At 39.3% G+C, this 7,628-nt stretch overlaps 1 non-coding gene across 1 annotated transcript; it reads left to right on the top strand.

Annotated features, from left to right (window-relative positions):
- The first annotated feature begins 3,527 nt into the window (after positions 1–3,527).
- TRNAQ-UUG (transfer RNA glutamine (anticodon UUG)) lies at positions 3,528–3,600 on the top strand. Its single transcript has one exon. It is a non-coding gene; the product is annotated as a tRNA-Gln (tRNA).
- The last annotated feature ends 4,028 nt before the right edge of the window (positions 3,601–7,628 follow it).

Raw genomic sequence — 7,628 nt, 5'->3', positions numbered from 1 at the left:
CACTCTTACAGTTCTCCTTTCAATCTCACTCATTAAGAAAGCCCAATACAAACTGCACAATCAGTCACGTTATGCCTTCAGCATTGATACTTTTCTGCCTTTCTGCCATACCAAAGTACCTCTTCATAAATGCCACGGATATGCAATACGTATGCAACAATATGACACGGCACAATCATTCTTAACAGAACTGTGGGTAGATGCAGTGCAGGGAGTGTGTGTGCGTGCAGAAAGCAGAAACTATGCATGTGTAGAAGCTCTATGATTTTCTCCAGGAATAATGCAAATTGTCCCTCAGAAAAAGTATAGTACTGGAGAAGAATCATAAAGGATTGACACAATTGCTGCCTTTGCTGTTGCCCCAATTGTGTAATCTGTCAAGGTCTGGTCTCTTGCAGATTAAGGCACCTAGTTGCAATTGTGTGGTAAAAAGCACCCTTACAACCATTTTTGCTATAAACTTGAGATCTTTCTGAGATACTATCTCACAGACTTCTTATGAATGAGGAACTCTGAAATTGTCACATTCCAATTTGTACATCCTTAAAACTCTGCTGGTTAGTCAAATGGGCAGATTGTTTTTTAAATTCCTTTCTGTCTCGAGTTGTAGTTATATTGATACAGAGGCATAACTGTTGAATGATATATATTGGTTTGATTGAAATATGTTCGTAGAGGTGGTGATAGGCTTTCTGTGTCTGTCTGAGAGCAAGGACCGGTTAACTTCTTTTTCCAAGAGCAGTTTGTTGTGAAAGGTATCAGGCAAAGGAGTATGTATTGTCATGTGGTTCTCTGATTGGTTCTGTCCACTTGCCAAAAGTTCCAAGGCCCTATAATATATAAACGGTAACATTGAAGTGGTGGGTGTGGAGGTTTAAAATGGTCAGTTTAATTAAAGACAGAAAAGTGAAACGAATGACTGCAGAAATACTGTATGTGGCCATGAACTGAGATGAAAGGATGATTTTGGAACTCTGTCTTGCAGATTACCCCCAATGCCGCAATGGATAGGGCACTACTCTCACAGACCAGGGTGTGTAAGTTTAAGTCTATCTGAGGTGCACACCCTGAAGTAATACATTTTTGCTGAAACCTAATCATATTGTTTAGTCTTCCTCGTAGCAGCTTGCCAGGGTGATAGTATATTGCAACAGAACCATTTCACTTCTTCACTGAAAAGAGTCATGCTAGATACCCAAATGTGCAGCGTGTCATTTTATACAGCTTTCTTTATTGAAATTAAACTTGGACTCACTTGAAATATTCTCTTTCAAAATGATTGTTTTGAGCTGCTGTGAATTTTATTTCTAGAGGTGGTGACAGGCTTTCAGGTACTTTGCTTAGGTCAAGGCCCTGTTCATGTCACTTGTATAAGCTAATTCAGGGAGCAAATTTGCAAGTCAAGAAATGGGAAGTCTGAACTACTGTCAAAGCAGTTTCATTCTCTTTTCAAATAATCCCAAAATACCATTGCAGCATAAAACAGAGTATTCAATAAAAGAAGAAAGGAGGATTAACGGCAAAAAAGCACATCATTAGATATGAAACTTTGGAAATTATCAAGATATTGTTTGAAAAAACTCCTTTGATGGAAAGAAGATGAAGAACGGTATGGGATCCTGTCCTGCGCAACTGTAATTGATATGTTCCACAGCCAATCATACCACCTAACCCTCAACACCCAAACATACTGCAGTCAGTGACCATGTGGCCTAATGGATAAGACGTCTGACTTCCGATCAGAAAATTGAGGGTTCGAGTCCCTTCATGGTTTAGTCTTTTGCTCACAGCACCCAACTTATCTTTACATACAAACTGGAGGCACACTCTTACAATACTCCTTTCACTCTCACTCATTAAGAAAGCCCAATACAAACTGCACAATCAGTCACGTTATGTCTTCAGCATTGATACTTTTCTGTCTTTCTGCCATACCAAAGTACCTCTTCATAAATGCCACGGATATACAATACGTATGCAACAATATGACACAGCACAATCATTCTTAACAGAACTGTGGGTAGATGCAGTGCAGGGAGTGTGTGTGCGTGCAGAAAGCAGAAACTATCCATGCGTAGAAGCTCTATGATTTTCTCCAGGAATAATGCAAATTGTCCCTCAGAAAAAGTATTGTACTGGAGAAGAATCATAAAGGATTGACACAATTGCTGCCTTTGCTGTTGCCCCAATTGTGTAATCTGTCAAGGACTGGTCTCTTGCAGATTGAGGCACCTAGTTGCAATTGTGTGGTATAAATCACCCTTACAACCATTTTTGCTATAAACTTGAGATCTTTCTGAGATACTATCTCACAGACTTCTTATGAATGAGGAACTCTGAAATTGTCACATTCCAATTTGTACGTCCTTAAAACTCTGCTGCTTATTCAAATCGGCAGATTGTTTTTTAAATTCCTTTCTATCTCGAGTTGTGGTTATATTGATACAGAGGCATAATTGTTGAATTATATATATTGGTTTGATTGAAATATGTTCGTAGAGGTGGTGATAGGCTTTCTGTGTCTGTCTGAGAGCAAGGACCGGTTAACGTCTTTTTCCAAGAGCAGTTTGTTGTGAAAGGTATCAGGCAAAGGAGTATGTATTGTCATGTGGTTCTCTGATTGCTTCTGTCCACTTGCCAAAAGTTCCAAGGCCCTATGATAGCACAAAAACGGTAAGATTGAAGTGGTGGGTGCCGGAGGTTTAAAATGGTCAGTTTAATTAAAGACAGAAAAGTGAAACGAATGACTGCAGAAATACTGTATGTGGCCATGAACTGAGATGAAAGGATGATTGAGAACTCTGTCTTGCAGATTACCCTCAATGCCGCAATGGATAGGGCACTACTCTCACAGACCAGGGTGTGTAAGTTTAAGTCTATCTGAGGTGCACACCCTGAACTAATACATTTTTGCTGAAACCTAATCATATTGTTTACTCTTCCTCGTAGCAGCTTGCCAGGGTGATAGTATATTGCAACAGAACCATTCCACTTCTTCACTGAAAAGAGTCATGCTGGTTACCCAAATGTGCAGCGTGTCATTTTATACAGCTTTCTTTATTGAAATTAAACTTGGACTCACTTGAAATATTCTCTTTCAAAATGAATGTTTTGAGCTGCTGTGAATTTTATTTCTAGAGGTGGTGACAGGCTTTCAGGTACGTGCTTAGGTCAAGTCCCTGTTCGTGTCACTTGTATAAGCTAATTCAGGGAGCAAATTAGCAAGTCAAGAAATGGGAAGTCTGAACTACTGTCAAAGCAGTTTCATTCTCTTTTCAAATAATCCAAAAATACCATTGCAGCATAAAACAGAGTATTCAATAAAAGAAGAAAGGAGGATTAACGGCAAAAAAGCACATCATAAGATATGAAACTTTGGAAATTATCTAGATATTGTTTGAAAAAACTCCTTTGATGGAAAGAAGATGAAGAACGGTATGGGATCCTATCCTGCGCACCTGTAATTGATATGTTCCACATCCATTCATACCACCTAACCCTAAACACCCAAACATATTGCAGTCAGTGACCATGTGGCCTAATGGATAAGGCGTCTGACTTTGGATCAGAAGATTGAGGGTTCGAGTCCCTTCATGGTTGAGTCTTTTTCTCACAGCACCCAACTTATCTTTACATACAAACTGGAAACACACTCTTACAATACTCCTTTCACTCTCACTCATTAAGAAAGCCCAATGCAAACTGCACAATCAGTCACGTTATGCCTTCAGCATTGCTACTTTTCTGTCTTTCTGCCATACCAAAGTACCTCTTCATAAATGCCACGGATATGTAATACGTATGCAACAATATGACACGGCACAATCATTTTTAACAGAACTGTGGGTAGATGCAGTGCAGGGAGTGTGTGTGCGTGCAGAAAGCAGAAACTATGCATGCGTAGAAGCTCTATGATTTTCTCCAGGAATAATGCAAATTGTCCCTCAGAAAAAGTATTGTACTGGAGAAGAATCATAAAGGATTGACACAATTGCTGCCTTTGCTGTTGCCCCAATTGTGTAATCTGTCAAGGCCTGGTCTCTTGCAGATTGAGGCACCTAGTTGCAATTGTGTGGTAAAAATCACCCTTACAACCATTTTTGCTATAAACTTGAGATCTTTCTGAGATACTATCTCACAGACTTCTTATGAATGAGGAACTCTGAAATTGTCACATTCCAATTTGTACGTCCTTAAACACTTTGCTGGTTATTCAAATGGGCAGATTGTTTTTTAAATTCCTTTCTGTCTCGAGTTGTGGTTATATTGATACAGAGGCATAATTGTTGAATGATATATATTGGTTTGATTTAAATATGTTCATAGAGGTGGTGATAGGCTTTCTGTGTCTGTCTGAGAGCAAGGACCGGTTAACGTCTTTTTCCAAGAGCAGTTTGTTGTGAAAGGTATCAGGCAAAGGAGTATGTATTGTCATGTGGTTCTCTGATTGCTTCTGTCCACTTGCCAAAAGTTCCAAGGCCCTATTATAACATAAAAACGGTAACATTGAAGTGGTGGGTGGTGGAGGTTTAAAATGGTCAGTTTAATTAAAGACAGAAAAGTGAAACGAATGACAGCAGAAATACTATATGTGGCCATGAACTGGGATGAAAGGATGATTTTGGAACTCTGTCTTGCAGATTACCCTCAATGCCGCAATGGATAGGGCACTACTCTCACAGACCAGGGTGTGTAAGTTGAAGTCTATCTGAGGTGCACACCCTGAACTAATACATTTTTGCTGAAACCTAATCATATTGTTTACTCTTCCTCGTAGCAGCTTGCCAGGGTGATAGTGTATTGCAACAGAACCATTCCGCTTCTTCACTGAAAAGAGTCATGCTGGTTACCCAAATGTGCAGCGTGTCATTTTATACAGCTTTCTTTATTGAAATTAAACTTGGACTCACTTGAAATATTCTCTTTCAAAATGATTGTTTTGAGCTGCTGTGAATTTTATTTCTTGAGGTGGTGACAGGCTTTCAGGTACGTGCTTAGGTCAAGGCCCTGTTCATGTCACTTGTATAACCTAATTCAGGGAGCAAATTAGCAAGTCAAGAAATGGGAAGTCTGAACTACTGTCAAAGCAGTCATTCTCTTTTCAAATAATCCAAAAATACCATTGCAGCATAAAACAGAGTATTCAATAAAAGAAGAAAGGAGGATTAACGGCAAAAAGGCACATCATAAGATATGAAACTTTGGAAATTATCAAGATATTGTTTGAAAAAACTCCTTTGATGGAAAGAAGATGAAGAACGGTATGGGATCCTGTCCTGCGCACCTGTAATTGATTTGTTCCACATTCAATCATACACCTAACCCTAAATACCCAAACATATTGCAGACAGTGACCATGTGGCCTAATGGATAAGGCGTCTGACTTTGGATCAGAAGATTGAGAGTACGAGTTCCTTCGTGGTTGAGTCTTTTTCTCACAGCACCCAACTTATCTTTACATACAAACTGGAGGCACACTCTTACAATACTCCTTTCACTCTCACTCATTAAGAAAGCCCGATACAAACTGCACAATCAGTCACGTTATGACTTCAGCATTGCTACTTTTCTGTATTTCTGCCATACCAAAGTACCTCTTCATAAATGCCACGGATATGCAATACGTATGCAACAATATGACACGGCACAATCATTCTTAACAGAACTGTGGGTAGATGCAGTGCAGGGAGTGTGTGCGTGCAGAAAGCAGAAACTATGCATGCGTAGAAACTCTATGATTTTCTCCAGGTATAATGCAAATTGTCCCTCAGAAAAAATATAGTACTGGAGAAGAATCATAAAGGATTGACACAATTGCTGCCTTTGCTGTTGCCCCAATTGTGTAAACTGTCAAGGACTGGTCTCTTGCAGATTGAGGCACCTAGTTGCAGTTGTGTGGTATAAATCACCCTTACAACCATTTTTGCTATAAACTTGAGATCTTTCTGAGATACTATCTCACAGACTTCTTATGAATGAGGAACTCTGAAATTGTCACATTCCAATTTGTACGTCCTTAAAACTCTGCTGGTTATTCAAATGGGCAGATTGTTTTTTTAATTACTTTCTGTCTCGAGTTGTAGTTATATTGATACAGAGGCATAATAGTTGAATGATATATATTGGTTTGATTGAAATAGGTTCGTAGAGGTGGTGATAGGCTTTCTGTGTCTGTCTGAGAGCAAGGACCGGTTAACGTCTTTTTCCAAGAGCAGTTTGTTGTGAAAGGTATCAGGCAAAGGAGTATGTATTGTCATGTGGTTCTCTGATTGCTTCTGTCCACTTGCCAAAAGTTCCAAGGCCCTATTATAACATAAAAACAGTAACATTGAAGTGGTGGGTGGTGGAGGTTTAAAATGGTCAGTTTAGTTAAAGACAGAAAAGTGAAATGGATGACTGCAGAAATACTGTATGTGGCCATGAACTGAGATGAAAGGGTGATTTTTGAACTCTGTATTGCAGATTACCTTCAATGCCGCAATGGATAGGGCACTACTCTCACAGACCAGGGTGTGTAAGTTTAAGTCTATCTGAGGTGCACACCCTGAACTAATACATTTTTGCTGAAACCTAATCATATTGTTTACTCTTCCTCGTAGCAGCTTGCCTGGGTGATAATATATTGCAACAGAACCATTCCACTTCTTCACTGAAAAGAGTCATGCTGGTTACCCAAATGTGCAGTGTGTCATTTTAAACAGCTTTCTTTATTGAAGTTAAACTTGGACTCACTTGAAATATTCTCTTCCAAAATGATTGTTTTGAGCTGCTGTAAATTTTATTTCTAGAGGTGGTGACAGGCTTTCAGGTACGTGCTTAGGTCAAGGCCCTGTTCATGTCACTTGTCTAAGCTAATTCATGGAGCAAATTTGCAAGTCAAGAAATGGGAAGTCTGAACTACTGTCAAAGCAGTTTCATTCTCTTTTCAAATAATCCAAAAATACCATTGCAGCATAAAACAGAGTATTCAATAAAAGAAGAAAGGAGGATTAACGGCAAAAAAGCACATCATTGGATATGAAACTTTGGAAATTATCAAGATATTGTTTGAAAAAACTCCTTTGATGGAAAGCAGATGAAGAACGGTATGGGATCCTGTCCTGCGCAACTGTAATTGATATGTTCCACATCTAATCATACCACCTAACCCTCAACCCCCAAACATACGGCAGTCAGTGACCATGTGGCCTTATGGATAAGGCGTCTGACTTTGGATCAAAAAATTGAGGGTTCGAGTCCTTTCATGGTTGAGTCTTTTGCTCACAGCACCCAACTTATCTTTACATACAAACTGGAAACACACTCTTACAATACTCCTTTCACTCTCACTCATTAAGAAAGCCCAATGCAAACTGCACAATCAGTCACGTTATGCCTTCAGCACTGCTACTTTTCTGTCTTTCTGCCATACCAAAGTACCTCTTCATAAATGCCATGGATATGCAATACGTATGCAACAATATGACACCGCACAATCATTCTTAACAGAACTGTGGGTAGATGCAGTGCAGGGAGTGTGTGCGTGCAGAAAGCAGAAACTATGCATGCGTAGAAGCTCTATGATTTTCTCCAGGAATAATGCTAATTGTCCCCCAGAAAAAATATAGTACTGGAGAAGAATAATAAAG

Source organism: Pleurodeles waltl, chromosome 4_1 (assembly GCF_031143425.1).
Source record: "Pleurodeles waltl isolate 20211129_DDA chromosome 4_1, aPleWal1.hap1.20221129, whole genome shotgun sequence".
Lineage (NCBI taxonomy): Eukaryota > Metazoa > Chordata > Amphibia > Caudata > Salamandridae > Pleurodeles > Pleurodeles waltl.
This window is presented reverse-complemented; position numbering and strand designations above follow the sequence as displayed.